At 45.0% G+C, this 27,623-nt stretch overlaps 1 long non-coding RNA gene across 3 annotated transcripts in view; it reads right to left on the bottom strand.

Moving 5' to 3' along the window:
• Positions 1-290: 290 nt before the first annotated feature.
• LOC137340442 (uncharacterized) overlaps positions 291-27,623 on the bottom strand; it is an 80,767-nt gene continuing 53,434 nt past the window's right edge. For 2 of the 3 annotated variants that reach the window (XR_010966806.1, XR_010966808.1), the window contains exons 5-7: positions 20,462-20,553; positions 19,570-19,914; positions 291-555 (exon numbers count right to left, since the gene is read on the bottom strand). This is a non-coding gene — a long non-coding RNA (uncharacterized lncRNA). Of the gene's footprint in view, positions 556-19,569; positions 19,915-20,461; positions 20,554-26,264; positions 26,343-27,623 lie in introns of all 3 variants that reach the window. The other variant, XR_010966807.1, reaches the window with a different exon arrangement.

The raw sequence follows: 27,623 nt of genomic DNA, 5'->3' as shown, positions 1-27,623 counted from the left end.
GCGGTTGGTGTTAACGTGATTTGCCCGCTATAACCATAATAGTCATTTCGATCTCAGTATTGAGCTTCCTCATTTCGTTGTTCTAACAGACTGAATCTAGCTAACATGTTCTGGACAGGATGAAATCAAATAATATTCAGGTGCTAAGGATCAAACGGCAGCCTATGAATTCATGACCAGTTTCGGTTGTGCATTTCTCTCTTCCTCCTTCCCCCATCACGGCTCTATTTTGATGCCTTTGATGAATCCAATAACCAAGACAAAAGGCCGATTTCACAAATACAGGGGATTAACGAGATTCAAATTTATTGAAGAACCTATTGTACTGCTCGAAATAGTTAGCGTACATTAATACATTATAATACATTAATATAATACAGCGTTAATACATTATAAATGGCGCCTTTGTAATGGACTCCTATTGTACTGGCAAATGGTTAGTGTGTTTGCCCGGTATAAGCAGCTGACCATATACGGCATAAGTGGTGGGTATTGTACTAGAAATCTGAAATGAAAACAGAAATTGCTGGAAACACACAGCAGGCCTGTCCGCATCTGCGAAGAGAAAAAGTGGGTTAGCATTTCTGGTGTGGACCCTTCATCAGAACTGAAAATTAAAAGATAAAGTTACAGGCCCTGAAATTCTACAGGGTTCGACTGGTCTCCCACCGTAACTTCAATGGGGAATGGTGGAACCCCCAAAGTAACAGGACACCAGGCTATATCAGGTCTCTACCGTTTCTGCCACTTTCCACATCGTCTTTTAAGGGGTGGAACTTTAAATCCGTCCCTTACAAGGCAAATGATGAGCCAGATGTCGAGGCAGCAGCTGGAACTCCCTATGCCAGGAGTTCCCATGCCTGGTTCTGGATGGAGACCCAATGTATCAATAACGGCCCCTACGCCAAGTGAGATGAGAGGGCATGGGAATGGGGCCCAGGACTGCCAAGTGGTCTGGACCACCATACAGGACAATTTTTGAAAAACAAATTGTTTCCTGGATTGGCCCCCTCGTTCAGTGGTTGAGCTGGGATCAGGAGGGGAGTGGGGGATGACCTGGGCAACTCTCCACCATGGGTGGGTGGGCAACTGCCTCGGTTTCTTGGGTGCCAAAGATGCACTTCAAGGTGACACTTGCATTCACCTGCCCCATGAAAATGAGGTGCCCTCTTACTGACCCCACAAACTCTGGTGTAGGGCAGTGTTGGAGGGCATCAGCAGTGCATTCCCAGTGCAACTTCAGGGATCGCCACCCGTGGCATTTTGGGGCCATAGAAAACATACATAGAAACGTAAAAAATAGGAGCAAGAGTAGGCCATTAGGCCCTTCGGGCCTGTTCCACCATTCAAAATGATCATGACTGATCATCTAACTCAGTACCCTGTTCCCACTTTTTCCCTATATCCCTTGATCCCTTTAGCATTAAGAAATATATCTATCTCCTTCTTGAATACATCTAGAGACTTGACCTCCACTGCCTTCTGTGTTAGAGAATTCCACAGGTTCACCACCCTCTGAGTGAAGAAATTTCTCCTCATCTCTGTTCTAAATGGCATACCCCGTATCCTGAGACTGTGACCCCTGGTTCTGGACTACCCAGCCATCGGGAACATCCTCCCTGCATCTAGTCTGTCTAGTCCTGTTAGAATTTTATATGTTTCGATGTTCTGACAAAAGTCCGCACCCAAAATGTTAACCTGTTTTTTTAACAGCTTCTGACTGACCTGCTGTTTACTAAGAGCATCTTTTTTTTCAGGGCGAGCATCATAGTTTGAATGCTGTTCTCACCCATAAAAAAGTGAATTCTTAATCCAAATTGGACTAAATTGAGTGCTAAATTTTCATTTTGACCCATTTTAAACCAATTCCTCTTTAAAAATGGTGACATGCAAGATCCCAGGTGCAATCTCCAATCTGAAGTGAGTAAGCTGAGCTCCATGAGGCAAAAGATAAGACGCTTGAAATGAGCTCGGCACTCTTGGGCTAGAGAGAGGTCAGCTATTCAGTGAAGACAGGATCGGGCTCAATGATCAAACAGCTCGCTGACAGTCCCTCCATATTGAGAAGGACGAATTACTATCATATTCTAAGATGCATCAAAAGTTTCCTTCCATAGTTTTGGTCTCACAAGCAATTGGTGTGTGTCATCAAATGTCAGAAGGATGACATGTTCAAGTGTTTTCTGTTATTAAAAGGTATTTATGCTTTGTTGTCACGCCGAGTTTCTTAGCATTCTTTTGAGAGGAGGATCTACACCATTTTTGGTTATCTCACTTGGGTGCATTCCTTGCTAGTCTAGAGAAGGGAGTGTTTGCAGATGCCTCTGTGGACTAGTGTGGGTTTGGTTGGGTGGAGGATGTGCTTAATAATCTGGCAGTCCAGTGGGTAGGGAGCACCTACCATCCTCTGAGATCTTTGAAATTCATTTCAGTTCTATTAGAATGGGGAAAAAAATTATAACTTTTTTTTCCCCTTTCCCACTAGTTTTCGCTCCCACTTTGGGAGGCAGTGACTCACGCTGGGTTACTGTTCTAAACGCAGCTCTCATGTAGCTCTCTCAAGTGGCAATTCTTCATGTGTCAGCCCAGACAGTGTGAGTTGGCAGGCTGTTTTAACCACAGGAATCATAGTAGCCAAAGCAAACCTTAGCCTCACCATACAAGAGCAGTTTCTAGTAGGAACCACTAAATGGAGATTTTCTCCGCCACTACTCCCCAGCCTGGAATGCCAAGGCAATTGGAACATGCCCATTGTCACCCTAACTAAATCGGCACAGATTAGCAACTAAACCAGAGATATTCCTGGTAAGGTGTCAGACGTGGCTTAGTTGGTAGCACTTTTGCCTCGGAGTCAGAAGATTATGGGCTCAAGTCCCACTCCTGAGACTTCAGCACAAAAATCCAGGCTGACACTCCCAGTGCAGTACCGTTGGAGGTTCTGTCTTTTGGATGAGATGTTAAACCGAGGCCCCGGCTGCCCTCTCAGGTGGACGTAAAAGATATTACGGCACTATTTCGAAGAATAGCAGGGGAGTTTTCCCGGTGTCCTGGCCCATATTTATCCCTCAATCAACACCACTAAAACAGATTATCTGATCATTATCACATTGCTGTTTTTGGGACCTCGCTGTGCGCAAATTGGCTGCTGCGTTTCCTACTGTTACTACACTTTAAAAGTACAATCATTGGCTGTAAAATGCTTTGGCATGTCTTGAGGTCTTTCTTTCTTTCTAATGGCTGAGTGCCACACCACGTGATACATTTGTGATTCCACAATCAAGTTTCACAAATAATTTATCTTAATCTCTTGTAATTTCTCTTCTGCTGTGGTGCCTACATTACCAAGGCATGTTTGCATATCTAAAATGGCAGGGCAGCTGAAGTATCCAGATATTTGCCTCAGTGTTGGTCTATACTAACTGGCTTTCGAATCAGCCCCAAAATCTAATCAGGCCTTGAACAGTATTAACGGCTACTGTGACCGCTACTATAGTAGGAATTGTTGCCAGGACAGGCATTTTAATTGTTACAGAATTCAGATTACTCAAGGAACATCTCCCATATATCTCCCCTTTGGGATAATCATCATTAAGAAACACCTCAACTGTCCTTGAAGTCGCAGTCCCAGTGAAATTTTAATTCAGACTAAATTCAATTAAAGGTTCAATTGAATTAATGATCAGAAAGAATTCCTCAGTTAATACTCACTCTTTAATTTAAAAAAAAATTATACTACCAGTATTCCAGAAGAGACTTCCTGCATGCTAACGTGTAGATGGAACAAAGTAAGTCAAGTCAGAGTGTAAAATGAATTAAAAAGGTGCCGTGCCAAAAGCAAAAAGCTGCAGATGCTTTGAAATCTGAAATTAAAACAGAAAATGCTGGAAACACTCAGCAGGTCAGGCAGCACCTGTGGAGAGAGAAATAGAGTTAACGTTTCAGGTCAACCTTTCATTAGATACTGTCAAATTTGGTTTGATAACGCTCCTGTGAAGGGCCTTGGGACATTTTACTACGTTAAAGGTGCAATATAATTGCAAGTTGTTGTTGTCACAACCTGAAACCTTAACTCTGTTTCTCGCCCCACAGATGCTGCCTGACCTACTGAGCGTTTCCAGCATTTTCTGTTTTTCTTTTAAAAGATACTGTGATTGATGGTGGATTCACTCTGAATTGACTCCAGCAATAACAATGCAGTAAGGATTCTGCAGCGCTAACTTTAATGGATGAAGAACCATAGGCTGGGAGTGTGCAATTTTGCCATACGCACTCATGGGACATGATTTTATCGGGGATGCGGCAGGGGGAGGGGGATTCCTGACGGGAAACCCGGAAGCACAGATTTCCTGGATGTCGGTACAATTTTGATGTAAGGATGTGTTTTTGTTTTTGTACGTTTCCCGCCCGACAGTGACAGGCTGGCCTCAGTCGGATGGGAGAAGAGGAAGCAAGAGGATGTGTACAGGTATGTGTTAAATAGGGGGAGGGGGGGTGTCATTGGGAGGGTCGGGGGTGTCATTGGGGAGGGTCGGGGATCATCGGAATGGCGTCATTCATCGGAGGGGTTCTCACTCATCAGAGGGGGGCTCATTCATCGGGGGGTGGGCTCAGTCATCAGAGGGGGGTGGCTCAATCATCGGGGGGAGTAGGTCATCGGGGGGGGGGGTGGCTCAATCATCGGGGGGGGTAGGTCATCGGGGGGTTAGCTCAATCATTGGGGGGGGGTAGGTCAAGGGAGGGAGGGGTAGGTCGGGGGGAGGTCATCGGGGTGTGGGGATCGGTCATCGGCAGGGTTGGTCATCGGGGCATGGACTCATTCATCAGGGTGGGGGTGGGTCATCGGAGGGGTCAGGATCAGGGGTCATCGCGGGGGTCGGAGATCGTAGAGTGGATCGGAGATCGTGGAGGGGGTCGGAGATAGTGGGGGGGTAGAGATCGTGGGGGGGTGGAGATAGTGGGGGGGCGGATATAGTGGGGGGCGGAGATAGTGGGGGGGGTGTCGGAGATAGTGGGGGGGTCGGAGATAGTGGGGGGGTGTCGAAGGTAGTGGGGGGGTGTCGAAGGTAGTGGGGGGGGTGTTGGAGATAGTGGGGGGGGTCGGAGATAGTGGGGGGTGTCGGAGATAGTGAGGGGGTGGAGAACGTGGGGGGGCGGAGATCGTGGGGGGCGAAGATCATGGGGGGGGGGGTCGGAGATAGTGGGGGGGTGTCGGGGATAGTGGGGGGTTGGAGAACGTGGGGGGGCTGGAAGATATGTTGAAGGCTGCGGAGAACATGGCATAGTTTCTCCGCTCCGGGGAAGTACTGGACGACGAAGGGTACTCTGTTGGTTGTGTCCCGTGTTTGTCTTCTGAGGAGGTCTATGCGATTTTTCGCTGTGGCCCGTCGGAACTGTCGATCGACGAGTCGAGCATCATATCCCGTTCTTACGAGCATCATGTTCTCCACAGCCTTCAACATGTCATCGATTATGACGAACACCTCGCTAAGGCCATCCCCATGCCTCCACTACTCGCCTTCAAACAGCCTCCCAACCTCAAACAGACCATCGTTCGCAGCAAATTACCCAGCTTTCAGGAGAACAGCGTCCACGACACCACACAACCCTGCCACGGCAACCTCTGCAAGACATGCCAGATCATTGACACAGATACCACCATCACACGAGAGGACACCACCCACCAGGTACATGGTTCATACTCCTGTGACTTGGCCAACGTTGTCTACCTCATACGTTGCAGGAAAGGATGCCCCGGAGCATGGTACATTGGCGAGACCATGCAGACACTGCGACAATGGATGAACGGACACCGCGCAACAATCGCCAGACAGGAGGGTTCCCTCCCAGTCAGGGAACACTTCAGCAGTCAAGGACATTCAGCCACCGATCTTCGGGTAAACGTTCTCCAAGGCGGCCTTCGAGACACACGACAACGCAAAATCGTTGAGCCGAAATTGATAGCCAAGTTCCGCACCCATGAGGACGGCCTCAACCGGGATCTTGGGTTCATGTCACGCTACACGTAACCCCACCAGCGAAAAAAGAGTTATCTGTTTTTAATACAACTGATCATTCTCTCTCTTTCTCTTCCTTTCGGCTGTTTCTCTCTCTCTCTCTTTCTCCCCGTCTTTGGGTTCTGACCGTTTATATATTCAGTAGTCCTGTATGTAATGTCTCTCTGAACACTATTCGACTCCTTTGATTGCCTTGACAACGGGCAGTTGGAAAGACTATCTGTAATCACCAGGCATTGTTCTCTGACTATATATGCGGTACCTTCCATGGAATCCCACACTCACCTGACGAAGGAGAAAGCCTCCAAAAGCTTGTGATTTTCAAATAAAACTGTTGGACTATAACCTGGTGTTGTAAGATTCCTTACATTTGTCCACCCAGTCCATCACCGGCATCGCCACATCAATCTCAGTTTTGACATTTTCAATTGACTCAGCTTCAACAGATTTTTGGGGGAGAGAGTTCCAGATTTCCACTACCCTGAAGAAGTGCTTCCTGAGATCACCCATGAACGGCCTAACTCTAATTTTAAGGTTATGCCCCCTTGTTCTGGACTCCCCCACCAGAGGAAATAGTTTCTCTCTATCTACCCGATCAACTCCATTAGTCATCTTAAACACCTCAGCTAGATCACCCCTTAATCTTCTACTCAAAGGAATACAAGCCTAGTCTGTGCAACCTGTCCTCATAATTTAACACTTTTAGACACTGTATCATTCTGGTGAATCTGGTGCTGCACCCCCTCCATTATTTATTGATGAAACCCAAGCTGCAGAATAAAGAAGGTCTCCCTGACCAGTTGTTTCTCCTCCCCACCCCCCTCCCCCTCCAACAATTTGGTCAAACTGAAGCCCTACAGGCATCTGAAGGTGAATGCTCTACTTTGTGCTGACATCCATTTGTCAGTCAACGCTAGAATCTGCAAGGTGTTCCAGAAGAGAGCCTTGAATTGCAGCTGCTGGGCACCTAGACCAGACACCAGAACTAAGGTTTGATTTCAGTTCAATTGGGAGGCTGTCCCCCTTTCTTCTGGAAACACTGACATGCTGGGGTACTGTTCTACAAGTACTCCCAAGGCTTCCAGTACTTCACCCAAATGGCCGTGTTCATATGTGAACCTGGACAGTGAGCAACAGCAGGTTAATTGACGGTGGAGAACATCACAGCTGAGACTGCTCTTGTTCTTATCAGATGTTCATACTTTTTAGCAGGGTCACTGCATGCTGATCGGGAGTAAGAATCCTGGACAATTTTTCATTTTCCCCCAACTGATATTAGCTAAATCAGGATGTGGAGATGCCGGTGATGGACTGGGGTGGACAAATGTAAGGAGTCGTACAACACCAGGTTATAGTCCAACAGCTTTATTTGAAATCACAAGCTTTCGGAGCTTTGCTCCTTCGTCAGGTGAGCGGAGGAAAGCTCCGAAAGTTTGTGATTTCAAATAAAGCTGTTGGACTATAACCTGGTGTTTTACGACTCCTTACATTAGCTAAATCAGCACAGATCAGGAATTGAAGCTGGGACCTTCTGTGTAAGTTAGTACTTATTACCCTTTGTGGGACCCTGCTGTGTGTAAATTGCCTGCAGCATTTGCCCGCATTACAACAGTGGTTACACTTCAAAAGTACTTCACTGGCTGAGAAGTGCTTTGGGACATCCTCAATACCCTTAACTAACAAAAAAAGATGCGAGCCAAGCTGACTTAAGTTTTGTATTTGGACTTGGGGATCAAAATGGGGCGAATGCTTCATATGATCCATATTTGTTCTTTGTCTCTAGCACAGCCAAAGTAAAACTGGATTGTATTCTGCAGCTTCTGAGAGTGGCTGACCTGAAGTGAACCTGGTTTATTTGCACATGACCTCGTAATAAGCATTTTCTATTGTAATGCATGTTGCCCGGTTTTCCTTCTGGAGTATTGAATTATTATTGATCCTACTCCAAACTTTAGGACTATTTACTTTTGACACTGCATTAGGGTTAGGGTTAGGATTGTTAATACTGATATTGATTAGGCAGGAAGCCAAGGCAGAAAATGGTGTCCTGTGGACTTTCTGGCAAAATGTAAATGCATCCAGAATCATCCTTTCATCTTGAATGGTAAGCATTGTCCGTGAATATAAATTAATCAATTGTAAACAATTTTACAACACCAAGTTATAGTCCAGCAATTTTATTTTAAATTCACAAGCTTTAAAATAAAATTGCTGGACTATAACTTGGTGTTGTAAAATTGTTTACAATTGTCAACCCCAGTCCATCACCGGCATCTCCACATCATAAATTAATCAGGCACAGACTGGAACCTCTATCAGATGCATGTGATGGTGTGAGTGGGAGGCGCTAAGCTCTATTTGCATTGCAGCTGTAAATTTCGATTTCTTCTGACTATGGTAGGTCAGTAGTTCCAAGATAATAACTGGTTGTTTCTTTGCTGAAATGACAAGCAGAATATTTCCAATCATTGTGAATTTTGCAATTGTGTATAGTCTTGTGTATTGTCTGGGCTTTTTCTCCTTTTCTTTCTTTTCCTGTCCAATTTTTCTCTCCTCCTGGTGAGTATTGTCTGAGCATTAGAAAGTAACGGACCAATCTTTAAAAAGAGACACAGAGGTGACCTAGGAAACTATAGGCCTGTAGGCCTAACATCTGTTCTGGGTAAAGAATTAGAAGGTATCTTGAAGGAAGGGATAATGAAGTGCCTAGATAGGTATGGTAGGGTAAAAGGGAGTACGTATGGATTTATTTGAGGGAGGGATATCTTGCCTGAAAAATTTACTGGAATTCTGCAAGGACATAGAATTACATACTTAGAATCTACAGCATAAAAACAAGCCATTGTGCTCAACTGGTCTATGCTGGTGCTTATACTCCACATGAATCTCCTCCCACTCTTACCTCTTCCCACCCCACCCTGCCCCCACATCCCTCTATTCCCTTCTCCCTTGTTGGCAGCAGAATTCTGTGGCTCTGATATACTTAGATTTCAGCAAGGCTTTTGATAGCATGACACACAAAAGACTAGTCCGCAAGATAGGAAGGCATGGAATAGGAGGCAGGCTTCAGAGGTGGATTAACAATTGTCTAACCTGGACAAATTATGAATGGAGCTATGTCGACATTAGTGGGGATTGCTGGTGAAGTCCTACGTGGAGCACTGCTGGGTCCATTGCTGTTTACTGTAAATGATTTGAAGCTGGGGACAGAAACAAGGCTGTCTTTGAGTTTGCAGATGACATCAAATTGGAGTTGGGGAGGGGGGATTTAGGGAAGACACAAACCAAATACTTAAAGGGTTGATTGGGTTGATGAGTGGCAAATGCATTTAGCATGGACAAATGCAAGGTAATGAGATTAGGGAAGGGACATAAACAGTCGAAATATAACCTAAATTGTTCTAGGATTACACGATACAACAGAGGAGAAGGATCTGGAATTATTGGTGGATAGCTCACTGAAACCCACAATGGGATGAAAATCAGGCAGGTTCTACAATGGGCAGGCAATCCACTCTGCCAGATTACCGTCCAGGTGGTGAAGGTGAAAATTACCCCCTGTATTTCTTGCTCATTGGTTTGAATTTCATGGGCCTAGAGGCTGGCAAAAGGCTGTTAGTAGCACTGTTTCCTTATTGGTGGATAAATCCTAAATCAGATACCGCAGCTTGAGATGTGCAAATTAATGGGATCCTTGGTTTAAACTTCATAGGTGGTCATGAAACACCATAATATGCACCTATGCAGCCCATGAAGACAAAAAGCTTGGACATGCCTGAGCGAAGGTTTTCTATTCCTGATCACGATACAGTGACCTCCCCCCGCTGGATAGTGCATGTGACCTCCTCCATTATTGAAAAGCCTGTCAGTGCTCCTTATTACATCAAGACTGGTAGTGGAGCCTTGACGTTCTTATTTAATTGTGTTTTTTGCTATCACATCGGGTATGCTGTGTGACACAAGTGACTTATGGCCTGAAGATGACAGTGCATCACCAGAATGCACACATCTCCATCTACTATATTAAAAGAGTGAGGGATAGGAGAGATGGAATAGTTTCTGCTATTTTTGAAACTTGGTGTTTTTACCAGATGGATCGCAGTGATCTTTTCTGCTTTGTACTTTTTAAAGTTACTAATATGGTATTTCTAGGCTTTTGTAGGAAGTAGCAAGTTTCTGGGAAAAGGGCAATGTGTTATATAATATAGATTAATGTAATAGAATCCTAAGCAAATGGTATTGAGTGCCCTCCATTAAATATCTGTAACTGGTCCCCTTACTGTATTGATCAATTCCATATTCATTGGCTTCTAACCTAACCACAATATAACAGGAAGTCATTTGCACAGGCAACAGTACTTTGATAATATTTAAGAGGTACTAGTGGCCAATAAGTGCTGTTCAAATCGTACAGGCTGCACAATTTGATATGCTGTGCAAGCTCTTTTTGTAGCAAACTCAGCAAAATGATCATTTAATGTTGAATTATTCCCAAGATGACTGGGTAAAGTCACCGTTACAAAGCTGACTCGAATGGATCTGGCAGATAACAGCAGTGGAGTTGGATAGGGCAGCAAGCTTTTGTTTTTCTTTTTTTCCTCGATCCCCCCTCCCCACCCCAGGTCTTCTCTCCTGAGACATTCTCCAGTAATTTCCTGAGGGCTTCTGCCGCACTGCTGGCAGTGGAGCAGGAGAAGTCCCGAGGAAATTCCCTGCAATTGACTCCTTGCTGGAGTAAGTTTCCAAGGTCACTGGTTGCTGGTTGCCCTCTGATACCTTATCAAAGTTGCCATTATTGAAGCATGAGCCTGGACAGATTATCTGACCCAGGGGTTGCCAACTCTGGTTGGAGGTATTCCTGGAGGTTTCATCACATGACTTCCCACCTCCAACCGCCCCATCCAGTCAAACAGTCTTTTGATCTCCAATATTTTTATAATAAATAAAAGTGTTCAAAGAAAATGAAAAAAAAACACAATTTTTTTTAATGCCCCTATGATTTTTCTCCTGGTTTTGCTCGAAACAGTGACCAGGAGATTAATCTTTAATTCCTGGAGACTCCAGGACAATCCTAGAGGGTTAGCAACCCTATCTGGCCCCCAGGGAGAGGGGGAATCATAGCTGGCTGCACTCCAGTAACTCGCCAACAGGTCCCAGGTGGGTTTTGGCACCTCTAGACACAGGGGCATTGGCTTATTTATCTTACAGTATTACTTATCACTGGAAAATGTCAACTTAGTTCCCAATTACAGACTGGATATTTAAATGAAGTTTGTTTCAAACTAAAATTCGTAATCACAATTAGTGTCAGTGATACCACGGTGCTAGTAGTGAATGCTTACCCACATTTGCAAAAATGTTACTCTATTGGTGATGCATTCAATATAGTTGCGGATACAATAGAAAGGATATACGGTTGAACCTGCAGTAAGCAGCAATATATGAGAAGCTTTGAAAGCAGTAATTAGCCTGGATTTGCAAACGTTTATTCTCTGCTCCCATGATGGTTTACACAATAAGTAGCTGAACTATAAAGACCAGGAAGGTCGCAGGTTCAATCCATGGTTTATATTGAGTAAGCTTATCTCAACTAGAGTGGCAATAGCACTAGAACCCCTGGGTTAGGGAGGGTTCCCACTCTTGATTGCTAGCCGATGATCCCGGCAAGAAGTACCCTGTGCAGATTTCAAGTGAGCACAGGATCTGGTTGTGATGCCCCATCTGTTTGAATTACCTGCTGACAATGAAAGCACAATTCTGCTGTCTGGACTGGTCAATATGCTCCAGCATGAGTATCATGGATAGTGCGTCCTGCACAACTGTGCACTGGAGAGAGGAGTCCAGCTGCAGGAGGAGGAGAAGGAACCACCACAGGAAAGGAAGAATGACGTGGAAGGAGACACCGATAAGCAGGAGAATGAGGACAATCCAAGGGCTTTTCCTGTACCTGGCCCAAGAAATTTCAGAAGTGCTCTAATAAGGAAAAGCTTTCTTATGAAAATAAGCAATGAATGTACATATTCATGGATACACTCGGTATCAAAGGGATATAGACAGGTTAAGTGAGTGGGCAAGTAGGTGGCAGATGGAGTATAATGTGGGGAAATGTGAGGTTTTTCACTTTGGTAGGAAGAATTGAAAAACATAATATTTTTTAAATGGTGAGAAACTATTAAATGTTGGAGTTCAGAAGAATTTGGATGTCCTTGTGCGCGAAACACACGAAAGTTAACATGCAGGTACAGCAAGCAATTAAGAAGGCAAATGTTGGCCTTTATTGCAAGGGGGTTGGAGTACAAGAGTAAGGAAGTCTTGCTGCAATTGTACAGGGCTTTGGTGAGACCACACCTGGAATACTGTGTACAGTTTTGGTCTCCTTATCTAAGGAAGGATATACTTGCCTTAGAGGCGGTGCAACAATGTTCACTAGATTGATTCCTGGAATGAGAGGGTTGTCTTATGAGGAGAGATTGAGTAGAATGGGCCTATACTCTCTGGAGTTTAGAAGAATGAGAAGTGATCTCATTGAAACATACAAGATTCTGAGAGGGCTTGACAGAGTAGATGCTGAGAGGCTATTTACCTTGGCTGGAGAGTCTAGAACTAGGGGGCATAGTTTCAGGATAAGGGATCGGCCATTTAAGACTGAGATGAGGAGAAATTTCTTCACTCAGAGGCTTTGGAATTCTCTACCTCAGAGGACTGTGGATGCTCAGTCGTTGAGTATATTCAAGGCTGAGACTGATAGATTTTTGGACTCTAAGGGAATCGAGGGATATGAGGATCGGGCGGGAAAGTGGAGTTGAGGTTGAAGATCAGCCATGATCTTATTGAATGGCGTATGGCCTATTCCATTTCTTATGTTCATGCGACTACCAGGAAGGTAGAAGGCAAACTAGATGGACCTTGGTCTTTCTTCATCTAGCAATTCCTATGTTCCAGTATTGGCTGAGGTACCACATGGCAATCGGTACTCCTGGAACCAGAGCGGATCTGTACCCTCCTCCAACCGTACAACCCTCCGAGATCTCTGCGCTTCTCTAATTCTGGCCTCTTGCGCAACCCCAATTTTAATCGCTCCACCATTGGTAGCCGTGCCTTCAGCTGCCTAGGCCCTAAGCTCTGGAATTCCCTCCCTAAACCTCTCCACCTCGCTACCTCTCTCTTTTCCTGTAAGACGCTCCTTAAAACCTACCTCTATGACCAAGCTTTTGGTCGCCTGTCCTAATATCTCTTTATGTGGCTCGGTGTCAAATTTTGTTTGATAATCACTCCTGTGACGCACCTTGAGACATTTTACCATGTTAAAGGTGCTTTATAAATGCAAATTGTTGTTGTTATTGAAGAAAATTTGTGAGAAATGAAAACAAAGATTAGAAGGACACAAACAAGTCTCCAGTGATATTACGGTAGCAGCCAGCATACGTTTGTGAAGGAGGGGAGAGATACTTATTCCTGGTGACAACAAAGCAAACTGCCACTGTTAGCAACCTAAAAATGTCAAAGTTTGAATTATAATTCTTATATAGTCAAATCTCATTAACAGACTCTTAAACCTTATCATAAAGCAATTCAATTGTTATCACTCGATCCATTTATACTGCAGCCACTGTAGGGATCACATTCAGTTTGAATCAGGATGACGTGAACTAAGTACCATCTCCCAGGGTTTCGACCTACAGCTGCCTAGCTTCAGTTAATGCAGCAAAAGGCAGTACTAAATTACCACCATCCCCCAATGGCTGAAGATATACATCGGATGAGTAACCATGATAAATATTCTAAAGCCGTACCACTCGTAAAGTGAGAGTTTCAGGAGTGAATGTTTTAGACATAAACAGTAAGAAAGAAACCTGATGCAACCAAATGATTTAAAACTATTAGTGAGAATTCCCTGGGTGGGGGTGGTTAGCTAGCAATTTGACATATTGGGGGAAGGGCAGTGGCAGTTTTCCATGGTAACGAGGCCAGTGCTATGTAGGATCCCGTGATTACCCCTCACAATAGTGGCAGTCAGGTTACTGACCCTGGGAGAATGGGAGGCCCAGTGGACCTCAATGGATTGAAATTCATACATTTTACCAACAGTGCTTGCCAGTCTGCATCTGTGTATGTATGTGACAGAGAGAGAGGGGGAGAGAGAGAGAGAGAGAGAAAGGTCAAATAGGGAAACAACATTTGTGGTTGTTTGATTTTTAATTTCACTCACTAGCAAAATATTATGGGGTGTAATCCCACTGTCCAATTTTAGTGTACAAACACTTAATGTATTCATATGAAATTACTTTATCCACTATTTTAAGAGGCACCAATTCCAAAAGGGTTAAAGCTTCTGTTAAAATTGTACACAAAGGAATTTCATATGAATGCATTAAGGATTCATACACTAATATCAGTGTGATAATAACCCCATCGATATCCTACCTACTTCAAATTTTATGAAATAAAAAGGTTTCTTCTGGACCTCATCTATCCCCACATTATCCTCTCTTAATCTAATAGTCTCTGAGCAAACAGGAAACTATTTATTGATATTACTTACTCTTGTCATTTCCCAGCTTTCCTGAGGGGGATACTGAATTTTAGCTACTAGTACAGTTTGAGGTACATCGCATTACAGAAACTCATACATTACTCCGTGTAATATTTCTACATAGTTATGTGATTGCTGTTGTGGTTCCACTTTCTGCATATTTTACATTCTTTGGCCTACTTTGAAATAACTTTTTGGATTTTTCTTTTAGGCTTTAAGGAATTAGGACAGAGCATTTGCCTAAAATGATGCTAACACTATCACTTAAAGCAAAACTTTCATATTTGAATGCAGGGGTAAAGAGAGTATTCCCCTCCCCGTGTCACTCACCAGTATTGCTTGCTGTTCATGGCTATGCAGGCATTGAATTTGAACTCTATTGGCCACGTTGGACTCTGTCAAACTGATGTGAATATTATGACAAAGGAAACATGGGTATTAGACACAAGGCAAGTACTGTACTTAAATGTCCTTAAAGGAAAATGCTTGGGCTTCCCGATGTCTCAATAGGGTTGCCAACCCTCCAGGATTGTCTCCAAGACACTGCTGCGTGAAAATCACAGGGGCAGTAAAAAAAATTGTGCTTTTTTTTCATTTTCTTTGAACACTTTTGTTTATTAGTTCTGAAAATAATGGGGAGATGGGAAAAAGGCTGTGTGACTGGGCGGGGCGGTTGTAAGTGGAAGGTCATGTGATGAAATCTCCAGGAATACGTCCAAACAGAGTTGGCAACCCTATGCCTCAATAGGTAAATTTGGTACATTGCAAGGCACTGAGCTACACAGACAAGGAAGGTTCAAGGAAATAAATGATCTCAGCACAGACCAGGATGCTTGCAGTTACTCCATCGTGCATCACACTGTAAGCACACTGAACCATCTCAGTGTGGTTAGTGGACCAGAAGAAGAGGCATTTCCATTGAAGGCAGATTAGTTCTGTGGGGGTCATATCTTTTATGTTCAGGAGTGGTGTCAACAACAGGAGAACAGGGGGCTGCTGCCTGTGGCATTCCAACAAGGATCAGTGATAAAATGGTGCACAGCTCTTGTGACTCATCTCCTTCCCCAATCAAACTACAGGAACATAGGTTCAAAGTGGCCACTGGGCTAAAATGGTAGAGGCCTACTGAACCATACTCCAACACAAACCACCATCATCAGGAGAGGAGGGAGAAACTGAAAATAAAGGAGGGATATTTGAAGGTAAGGTCATTCACAGACTTTATCCTCAAGTGTCCCTTGTTGTTGTACTTTTTTTCTCATTGCTTGAGAAATTTAAAAAGGATGACTAATTGGTTGGTGACCATGTTGTTTAATTGGGAAAGAACTATGCATCATTTTATCACAATACCATATGTAAGCAGTGTATTGATGCAATTCTTTTAATAGAACTTTTTGTTAATTTTCTCTGCTCAGCCCTCCTCTCTTGAAAGTATTAACTTCCTCACTGAGGTAGGGTCTCACCCAAGTGGATATTATTCATTGACAGTGAATGCCACAAGGCTGTCCATCTACGGAGTCTGATCCTGTGTTTACCAGACATCCACACACGTGCAACGCCAGTGAGGTGGGTGGTTACAGTATAATGATCGGGGCCTTGTAATTCCGTGGGGGTTTTCCCAGCCTCCCACTGTAACTCCTGCAGGAGACCAGTAATATCCCCATGGAATTTTGGGGCCATGGGATGATAATGTTGGCCATGATAATGAAAGCATGGAGCCTTCCTGGGTCTGTAAGGTTCACAGATGGAGAATTTACCCCTGAAGCATTGGGATGGTTATGAAGTGTTTTAATGAGATTTATGTCATTGCGTTGTGTGTTTACTAACAAATGGTTTTCTCATGGAGATGACATCCTGCTCTGAGGCACTATTTACACATTATTTCAAAGGCTTAAGTGCCGAAATGTGACATTTCAACACTAATCCTGGGCCCCCAGCATTCTCTCACTCATTCTAAAACCAATAGGACATGTCTCAAATCAGAGATGTTCACAGTTTTTACAGCTGGATTTCCAAACATATCCTGGGGATTCCTTCAAAGGTGTGTTCCTCATGCTGCTTTTAAGCACATAAAGCCTATTGTAAAAGTGCTAGAGGAAATCTCCCCTTCAAGGCATTCCACCTAAAATCTGCTTCCAGCAGTGTTTTTTAAGTGCATATAAAGGCAACTACAAAAGCTGCACTTATGTGCTTGTTTTTCAGCTCCATTTGCTTCCAGTGGAACAGCAAGGAACTCTGGGTGGCCAAAGCTGACCAATGAGCCATCACGTACTCAGCCTTGGAAATCAAGCAAAAAAGGCATCAAATGGGACAGCAGTCATCACAAGGCAAAAATGTCAGTGGAACTTTCTGAGGCCCCAGGCCAGTGGCAGGGCCTTGCATGCAATGGGCAACCTATCAGAAGATCATGGCTGCGTAGCAATCGTTTTTTGATCCATTAATGTCGAGCACCTGTGATTTTCCGTTAAGTCACCTACTGCACATAAGGCCTTGCCAATGTTATGGGGCCTTGGAAAGTTCCATCCATTAACTTCTTAAAAACATTTCTGAATGAGCATTTTTTAAAACACTCAGGGCTCTATTAGTGTCTGTCCTGATCAATTGATAAAAGCAATGAGGTAGATTCTATCAGCCGCCTGAACCTGCCAGCTGAAGGCCCGGTCCTTTTTGAGAGCTAGGCCTCGTTACCATGCTGCTGATGAGCTGTGGGTGCCAAACAGGTCGTCATGATGGTAGGTTTTGGGGGGGAGGGGGCGATCGCGAATTGGGGTGGGGGGTGCCTGGGGAGCAGCAAACCCCCTTTATTCTTGTGGAGCCCGGGCAAAAATAATTTTGAATTTACCTTTTTGGCGCCTCTTCTGATGTACCGTGTAAAATTGGGCGGAGTCTGCACAGAGCATTCTTCACCCAGATGTCCATCATAATTGCAATCGGAAGCCTATGTATGTCATAGGACCCCAATTTGCATATTAGAAGGGCCTCCCGTCTGAAACAGGTGGGCACTCCGTGGCTGCCCAGCAAAAAGCCCCTTTGAGGATGGCAGCGGCCATTTTTCTGGGCAGCCCAAGTTAAAATCTAGCGTCTTACTGAACCATACAGGCCAGGAGGTCACAGGTTCACTTCCTGATCTCAGCTAGGGTGGTGATTGGGTGTTCCAATTGGCCTTAGCATCTTAGAGCTAGGGAGAGGAAAATTAATTAGGATTTGCCCTCATGATCATTAACCAGTGACTCCACTTTATCTCCATATGAATCAACATCTGCTGGAGAGGAGAGGTCAAAGTCAGACGGGAAAAGAAAACAGGAGCATATTGTTTGAAAGAGCACCCCTAGATGTGTTATAGGCCTCACTTTGGACTGTATCCATAAAACCTGATTTTTGTGTAAAAAAATACTTTCTTAAATAAACAAAAATTCTTCCACTTTTTAATGTTTACCCAGAATACTAGCAACTCCTGTATTGATTCAGTGCCCGGGGCTGACAGAAACTTTCCACCTGTTTTGAACTGGAGAGACCAGAGTCATAATTTCCTCTCAGCATAACCACAACGTTGCTACTACTTAGGTAAATGGCAGAAATAGCTAATAGCTAGGTGGTGGAGCAAATCCTCCATTTGCTCCTGTGCCTGTTCTAGAAACCTAGAATCTTGTGTTAATGTAAATTGCATTTGCATTTGTTATACCATCATAAATATTTTACCTTTATTTAGGAGGTTCACCTAAATGTCATGTAATTCTGCAACCTATACAAGTCTGTGGCTGGGACTAATTAATCCGGCCAATGTCTCTCCTCTAAACATGAATGCACTATTCTGTAGTAATGGAACATAGGAACAGGAGTAGGCCATTCATCCCTTCAAGCCTGTTCTGCCATTCAATGAGATCATGGCTGATCTGTACCTCAACTCCATTTACCCACCTTTGATCCATATCCCTTGATAACCTTACCTAATAAAAATCTGTCAATTTCAGTCTTGAAAACTTCAATTGACCCAGCATCCACAGCCTTTTGGGTGGGGGGAGGAAGAGTTCCAGATTTTCAGTACACTTTGCATGAAGAAGTGCTACCTGATTTCACTCCTGAATGGCCTGGCTCTAATTGTACCCCCTTGTTCTGGATTCCCTCACCAGAGGAAATAGTTTCTAAGTATCTACCCTATCAAATACTTTTGTCATTTTAAACACCTCTATTAGATCACCCCATAACCTTTGAAATGCAAGGGAATACAAGGCAAGTTTATGCAACCTGTTAACTCTTTAAGCCCCAGTATCATTCCGATTTAGAGGCAGAGTGAAACAGGCATTTGTTTAACAATGAATCACAATCCTGTCACCCCTGCTGGCAGTGTGCGTGCGTGAACATCGTACAAGGACTGGAACTGCCTTGACTGTGCTGCATCTCCCATGGTCAAATAGTTTGCCAAAACTCACTTGGGTAAGCTACCATAGGATGACCAGCATGAAGGAACTTATATACCAGCAAGGAGTCAACATCTCCTGGAGAGGACGGGAGGAAAGAAAATATTAAAAACCTACTTGAAATCTATTCCTTTCTTCCCTCCAATATTTCCCTTATTCAACCACATTTATGAAGATGATAGCCAAGAAATTGGAGTAGTGCTCGAAACCAGCGCAAAACGGGCATCATGTTTAGAAGATGCACCTAAAGATGTTGGCCCAAGGCTCACTTGAAATTGGGCCTCGGGCCTCATCTGCATAAAATCTGGCGTCCGGAGCTTGAAATGTGCAAGATGAGGCCCAATTTTGGTTGAATGTCAGGCTTCCAGCTTCTGGCGCATGATCCCAGCGGCCATACTGTGCCCGAAAACGGGCCTAAATCAATTTCTAGGTCTTTGTTCTTAAATACTTCTTCATTCTTCTTAAAATAACGTGTTACTGCCACGATACATTTTGATTGCAATTTCCCCTTTCTTGGCAAAGCTGAATTGTTTTTCGTGAGCTCTGTATTTAGTTTCCTGTTTTAAACAATGGCCATATGATTAAGCAGCTTTTTTCCACGCACCTGATTTTGAGGAGCTATCCAGGAACAAACTATCCCTGGTATTTACGTTGGCAATTCTCTGCCATTTCAAATGTGTCAGCCATGGCTCAGTGGTCGCCTCTGAGTCAGAAGGATGTGGATTCAAGCCCCAATCCAGAAATTTAAGCACATAATCCAGGTTGATACTTCTGTGCAGTACTGAGGGAGTGCTACACTGTCGGAGGTGCCGTCTTTCAGTTGAGACATTAAATCGAGGCCCCATCTGCCCTCTCAGGTGGATGTAAAAGATTCCATGGCACTATTTGAAGAAGAGCAGGGGAGTTCTTCCTGGTGTCCTGGCCAATATTTTTCCCTCAACCAATATTACTGAAAAACAAATGATCTGGTCATTATCTCATTACTGTTTGTGGGCAAATTGGCTGTCGAATTTCCTACATTACAACAGTGGCTACACTTCAAAAAAAAGTACTTAATTGGTTGTAAAGCACTTGGGACGTCCTGAGGACGTGAAAGGTACGATATAAATGCAAGTTTGTTCTTTTTCTTTTTCTTTAAAATAATAAATAAAGTTCAAATCTCTGTAAAATGGTAGAGCAGCAGAGGTGGGGACAGCAGCAGCAACTACTGATGTCATGTCACAGTCGCACATCGGTGAATATGAAAAGACCTGTGCTGCTGATCACCGTGTGTCAGAAGTTTGGAAGTTAGTACAATGGTGAATCAATGAATATGACTACATGGAAAGGCTTATTTCTTAGACCATGTCTTTAGTTCCCTCTCCCTTAATTTTCCCTGTCCCCTGCTCAGCATCTTCTCTCCCCCTTGCAAAGTGAGCTATTTCTCTACACGAGAAGGCGCTGTATAAATGTAAATTATTGTTGTTTTAAATTAGGCTAATGGTATCTGGACTCACCCTGGCAGGTACAGCTTCTTAATGCAGAGTATCTGACTTCTGGCCTGGTTTAGTAGTAGATTCCAACATTCCAGTGGGCAGTCCTTGGGCTACTGTTGACCAAAGTGAGCATGAATTTGATATGAGTGAAATTCCAGTGATACATAGCACTTCCTACGTAGCTTTTTTATGTAGAATTCCTCATCCAGGGAAAACATTTGCAGGAATATTCCAGATCCAAGCATAACAAAGATTTTCTGTGGATTACGTTTTCAGTGCTCAGCAGGTTAATTCCCTCTTCAGATACCAGCATGTACTTAGGGCTCGATTTTACAATGGTGGCGGGTTGGCAGCAGGGGGGGGGGGTGAAGGTGTGCGTGGCAAACCCGCATGAACAAAATTTACTGTTACCAACGCGATCGCATGTTGCTTGCTGATGATCAACGTCCTCTCCGGGTTTCGCGCCCGGCAGCCACTCTGATTGACAGGCTGGCTGCCATCAGGAGCTGCAACATGATGTGGGGAGAGAGAAAGAGAGAAAGCGGGACGTCATCCGGCACTGAACTGGAAGACCGGGGAGTGGATCGGGGAGTGGATGGGGGAGAGGGGAAGACCGGGGGGGGGGGGGGGGGGAGAGGGGAAGATCAGGAGGACATCGGGGGGGTGAAGAGGGGGACATCGGGGGGGGGTGAAGAGGGGGACATCGGAATGGGAGACATCGGACATCGGAGCAGGGTGCAAAGGTAGGTTCATTTAGTGTTTTCACTTCTGTCTATGGTTTTTTATTTAATTTATTTAGTTTCTTGTTCCTTGATCCGGCCCTTCACACCCGCAATTGCCTTCTAAAATCACCCCCTTAATCTTTTAAATTACGCTTTCTTATAAAGTGTATGTTTGTTAAAATTTGCTTCAAATTTTATTCGGAAAATGGCAAAATGGGTTTTGGTTGAAGTACTTCAAATTAATTTCTTGCAAGCGGTGGGTAGGGATCCTGAGGAAACCATCATCCTAATCCAGGAATAATATTAACACCATCAATGTGGTTCATTACTGGTGCAACCCAATGCCTCACAGAGCCAAAAACATCAGTAGCAACACATCATGGCAACAAGTCCTGTTCACCACTGCCAACACTCAGGATTTTTCACTATTGTTTTAATGTGCATGATTCATCAGGATATAGAGAGAGAAATTGTATCCTTGTGAAGTGAACACATTAAAAAAAGCAGTATCAATAAGTACATAGCTAGTCCTAAGAAAAAGGATACGAAATGTAGAAAACCTCCCTGCTCAAAAATAGATTTGAAAATAGTATTTAAGACGATGAGACATAAACACAGAACTAGTAGTCAGATGTTCAACACAATTAGTATCCACCAAAGGAGCACCTTCAGCATAGGAATTATTCCTTCCCCTACTTGTATTCATGATGTGGAGATGCCGGTGATGGACTGGGGTTGACAATTGTAAACAATTTTACAACACCAAGTTATAGTCCAGCAATTTTATTTTAAATTCACAAGCTTTCGGAGGCTTCCCCCTTCGTCAGGTGAACGATGTGAAATGAAATCCTCGAAATGAAATCGCATTTATAATTCACAGAACAATGCTTGGTGAGTACAGACAGTTTTTTCAACTGCCCGTTGCCAAGGCAATCAGTGTGCAGACAGACAGGTGTTACCTGCCTTACTTGTTGTATTCAACAAGTGAACGGTGAATATCCTCTATCTATTGCCAATATGTTTTTGCAAGGATTTAACTGTACCTTTTTTTTTATTCGTTCATGGGATGTGGGCGTCGCTGGTGAGGCCGGCATTTATTGCCCATCCCTCATTGCCCTCGAGAAGGTGGTGGTGAGCCGCCTTCTTGAACCGCTGCAGTCCGTGTGGTGACGGTTCTCCCACAGTGCTGTTAGGAAGGGAGTTCCAGGATTTTGACCCAGCGACAATGAAGGAACGGTGATATATTTCCAAGTCGGGATGGTGTGTGACTTGGAGGGGAACGTGCAGGTAGTGTTGTTCCCATGTGCCTGCTGCTCTTGTCCTTCTAGGTGGTAGAGGTCGCGGGTTTGGGAGGTGCTGTCGAAGAAGCCTTGGCGAGTTGCTGCAGTGCATCCTGTGGCTGGTACACACTGCAGCCACAGTGCGCCGGTGGTGAAGGGAGTGAATGTTTAGGGTGGTGGATGGGATGCCAATCAAGCGGGCTGCTTTATCTTGGATAGTGTCGAGCTTCTTGAGTGTTGTTGGAGCTGCACTCATCCAAGCAAGTGGAGAGTATTCCATCACACTCCTGACTTGTGCCTTGTAGATGGTGGAAAGGCTTTGGGGAGTCAGGAGGTGAGTCACTCGCCGCAGAATACCCAGCCTCTGACCTGCCCTCGTAGCCACAGTATTTATATGGCTGGTCCAGTTAAGTTTCTGGTCAATGGTGACCCCCAGGATGTTGATGGTGGGGGATTCGGCGATGGTAATGCCATTGAATGTCAAGGGGAGGTGGTTAGACTCTCTCTTGTTGGAGATGGTCATTGCCTGGCACTTATCTGGCGCGAATGTTACTTGCCACTTATGAGCCCAAGTCTGGATGTTGTCCAGGTCTTGCTGCATGCGGGCTCGGACTGCTTCATTATTTGAGGGGTTGCGAATGGAACTGAACACTGTGCAGTCATCAGCGAACATCCCCATTTCTGACCTTATGATGGAGGGAAGGTCATTGATGAAGCAGCTGAAGATGGTTGGGCCTAGGACACTGCCCTGAGGAACTCCTGCAGCAATGTCCTGGGGCTGAGATGATTGGCCTCCAACAACCACTACCATCTTCCTTTATGCTAGGTATGACTCCAGCCACTGGAGAGTTTTCCCCCTGATTCCCATTGACTTCAATTTTACTAGGGCTCCTTGGTGCCACACTCGGTCAAATGCTGTCTTGATGTCAAGGGCAGTCACTCTCACCTCACCTCTGGAATTCAGCTGTTTTGTCCATGTTTGGACCAAGGCTGTAATGAGGTCTGGAGCCGAGTGGTCCTGGCGGAACCCAAACTGAGCATCGGTGAGCAGGTTATTGGTAAGTGCCGCTTGATAGCACTGTCGACGACACCTTCCATCACTTTGCTGATGATTGAGAGTCGAGTGATGGGGCGGTAATTGGCTGGATTGGATTTGTCTTGCTTTTTGTGGACAGGACATACCTGGGCAATTTTCCACATTGTCGGGTAGATGCCAGTGTTGTAGCTGTACTGGAACAGCTTGGCTAGAGGCGCAGCTAGTTCTGGAGCACAAGTCTTCAGCACTACTGCCGGGATGTTGTCGGGGCCCATAGCCTTTGCTGTATCCAGCGCACTCAGCCGTTTCTTGCTATCACGTGGAGTGAATCGAATTGGCTGAAGACTGGCTTCCGTGATGGTGGGGATATCGGGAGGAGGCCGAGATGGATCATCCACTCGACACTTCTGGCTGAAGATGGTTGCAAACGCTTCAGCCTTGTCTTTTGCACTCACGTGCTGGATTCCGCCATCATTGAGGATGGGGATGTTTGCAGAGCCTCCTCCTCCCGTTAGTTGTTTAATTGTCCACCACCATTCACGACTGGATGTGGCAGGACTGCAGAGCTTTGATCTGATCCATTGGTTGTGGAATCGCTTAGCTCTGTCTATAGCATGTTGCTTCCGCTGTTTAGCATGCATGTAGTCCTGAGCTGTAGCTTCACCAGGTTGGCACCTCATTTTTAGGTACGCCTGGTGCTGCTCCTGGCATGCTCTTCTACACTCCTCATTGAACCAGGGTTGATCCCCTGGCTTGTTGGTAATGGTAGAGTGAGGAATGTGCCGGCCCATGAGGTTACAGATTGTGCTGGAATACAATTCTGTTGCTGCTGATGGCCCACAGCGCCTCATGGATGCCCAGTTTTGAGCTGCTAGATCTGTTCTGAATCTATCCCATTTAGCACGGTGGTAGTGCCACACAACACGTTGGATGGTGTCCTCAGTGCGAAGACGGGACTTCGTCTCCACGAGGACTGTGCGGTGGTCACTCCTACCAATACTGTCATGGACAGATGCATTTGCGACAGGTAGATTGGTGAGGACGAGGTCAAGTAAGTTTATCCTTCGAGTTGGTTCGCTCACCACCTGCCGCAGGCCCAGTCCAGCAGCTATGTCCTTCAGGACTCAGCCAGTTCGGTCAGTATTGGTGCTACCGAGCCACTCTTGGTGATGGACATTGAAGTCCCCCACCCAGAGTACATTTTGTGCCCTTGCTACCCTCAGTGCTTCCTCCAAGTGGTGCTCAACATGGAGGAGGACTGATTCATCAGCTGAGGGAGGACGGTAGGTGGTAATCAGCAGGAGGTTTCCTTGCCCATGTTTGACCTGATGCCATGAGATTTCATGGGGTCCAGAGTCAATGTTGAGGACTCCCAGAGCCACTCCCTCCTGACTGTATATCACTGTACCGCCACCTCTGGTGGGTCTGTCCTGCTGGTGGGACAGGACATACCCAGGGATGGTGATGGAAGAGTCTGGGATGTTAGCTGAAAGGTATGATTCTGTGAGTATGGCTATGTCAGGCTGTTGCTTGACTAGTCTGTGGGGCAGCTCTCCCAATTTTGGCACAAGTCCCCAGATGTTAGTGAGGAGGACTTTGCAGGGTTGACTGGGCTTGGTTTGCCGTTGTCGTGTCCGGTGTCTAGTGCTCCGATGCCGGGTGGTCCATCCGGTTTTATTCTTATTATGACTTTTCGTAGCGAGATTTTACAACTGAGTGGCTTGCTAGGCCATTTCAGAGGGCAATTAAGAATCAACCACATTGCTGTGGGTCTGGAGTCACATTTAGGCCAGACCGGGTAAGGACGGCAGGTTTCCTTCCCTAAAGGACATTAGTGAACCAAATGGGTTTTTACAACAATCCGGTAGTTTCATTTAACTGTACCTGTACAAAGAGTCACTGCATTCATGTTATCTCTTTATAAAAAATGAAAGACTTGCATTTATATAGCACCTTTCATGACCTCAGGACGTCCCTACAGCCAATGAAGTGTAGTCACTGTTATAATGTAGGAAACGCACAGCAAGCCCCCATAAACTGCAATGTGATAATGACCAGATGATCTGTTTTGATGATGATGTTTGAGGGATAAATATTGGCCAGGACACCAGGGAGAACATCCTTGCTCTTCTTCGAAATAGTGGCATGGGATCTTTTACATCTACCTGAGAGGATAGACAGAGTCTCGGTTTAACGTCTCATCCGAAAGACAGCACCTCCAACAGTGCAGCACGCCCTTGGGAGTATCAGCCTAGATTATGAGCTCAAATCGCTGGAGTGGGACTTGAATCCACAACCTTCTGACTCAGAGAGAAGAGTGCTACCACTGAGCCAATGCTGACAATGTATATGGTATAGAAACAGAAAATACGGGCCCGACACAATTAAAAAGTGAATAAACTGGTTAAAGTTTTGTGTGTGGACCCTTTGTCAGAACAGATTACTTTCTGCTCCTGAAATGTTAACCCAAATTTTCTCTTTTCAGATTTTGACCTGCTGTGTATTTTCAGCAGTTTCTCATTTTATTTCAGATTTTCAGCATTTGCAGTTTGTTTTTTTCTTATCTGTGCAAAAATAACACGGTTAATATCATTTAGACTTACATTGAGGCCTGTATTTGATGTCTGGGATAGGGTGAGCTTTGCCTGTGAGTTCTGAAGTGTTTAATATTTGTTACCTTTATCTATGTAAATATATGTTTAAGAAGGCCATTGATTCATTGCTTCCTTTGATATAATGGTGCTTATCATCTTGTACATTAAAAACAACATAGTTCAAATCCATACCTCAACAAAGCTATTAATGGAAATCAGACACACCAATTCAAGCCAGATCACAGCTTGGGGTTTGTTTCATTTTCCTTCCTGATGGAAAATAAATGTTGAAAAATATATTGTAGCTGAAGTGAATTCATCTCATTATGCCCAACTGGCTGGACAAATCTATGACATTAAGGAGGATAAAAAATATAGAAAGAGCGTGCGTTTATATAGTTTCATACTGGGGTAGATTTTCAACTTGCCACCCAAGTGTAAAACTGGTGTTGCGGATTGGCTGCCCGCTATAGAAACTCTTTGGACTGATTAAATCCTTGTTGTTTGATAAGTATTTGTATTTGTACTTACTGTGTGTTTCTGCTTCTGTGTCATTGGGCATGATTTTCACTTGGAGCCGGGAACTCAGTGGGGGGTAGACTATCGCCTGGGAAACCCGGAAGTGAATTGAGTACGTCAGAATCTGCGATCGCAACTCAACTGAAGGTAATTATTTTTGCTTCCGGGTTTCCCGCGTGACAGCCAGCCAGATTGACAGGCTGGCTGGCTGTCAGGAGGGAAAGCAGCTGGGAATCGGAGAGGAGGAAGGGGGAGACAGATTGTGGACGTGGAGAACATCGGGCGGGGGGGTGTCTGATGCCGTGGAGGGCATGGGGGGGGGGGGGTTGATGCCATGGAGGACATGGTGGGGGGGTGGGGGCTGATGCCAGAGGTGGATACCGGGGCGGGGGGAGTGACGTGGAGATGATCACGGGCCAGGAGGTAATCAAGTCATCAGAAGAGTTGGAGTTCGGGAGTCATCAGAAGAAGAATCGGAGGTAGAGAGGAGGGTCTCGGGCATCGGGGGGATCTTCCATCGGGTGGCGTCAGACATCGGGAGGCCTCAGCAGATCGTGGGGATCCGATCACGACAGGTAAGCTTGTTGGGCCTGGTTGAAGCACTCCTGCTCCTCCAGGCCACAGGCAGTGCAATAAAGGTACTTACCTCATGGATCCAGTCCTTCTTGCCTCCTTTTCACTGGTGAGATTGAGAAGCCATGGGAAACCCGTGAAGGTGAGGTTAAAGTAGTTTCAACCTTAGAATCCACAAAAATTAAGTACTTCAACTATTTCAATGAGGTAAACTGACCTTTTAACAATCCGCCCACCGGCATTAAGTGGCGACGGGACTTCCGGGTTTTGGATGCGCGCACTTCCAAACACACCTGGGTTAAACCCGGAAGTGGGGGCGTTGGAGTCAGGTTGCGGTCGCGCTTCAAAATGCTGCTACTTTAACCTCCCACCCGTCCTCAACCCACCCATTCTTTGGGGTTAAAATTACTCCAATTATCTAACTGCAAATAAATTTGACTGTTAGTTTAGCCTGAATGT

Source organism: Heptranchias perlo, chromosome 22 (genome assembly GCF_035084215.1).
Source record: "Heptranchias perlo isolate sHepPer1 chromosome 22, sHepPer1.hap1, whole genome shotgun sequence".
Classification (NCBI taxonomy): Eukaryota; Metazoa; Chordata; class Chondrichthyes; order Hexanchiformes; family Hexanchidae; genus Heptranchias; species Heptranchias perlo.
This window is presented reverse-complemented; position numbering and strand designations above follow the sequence as displayed.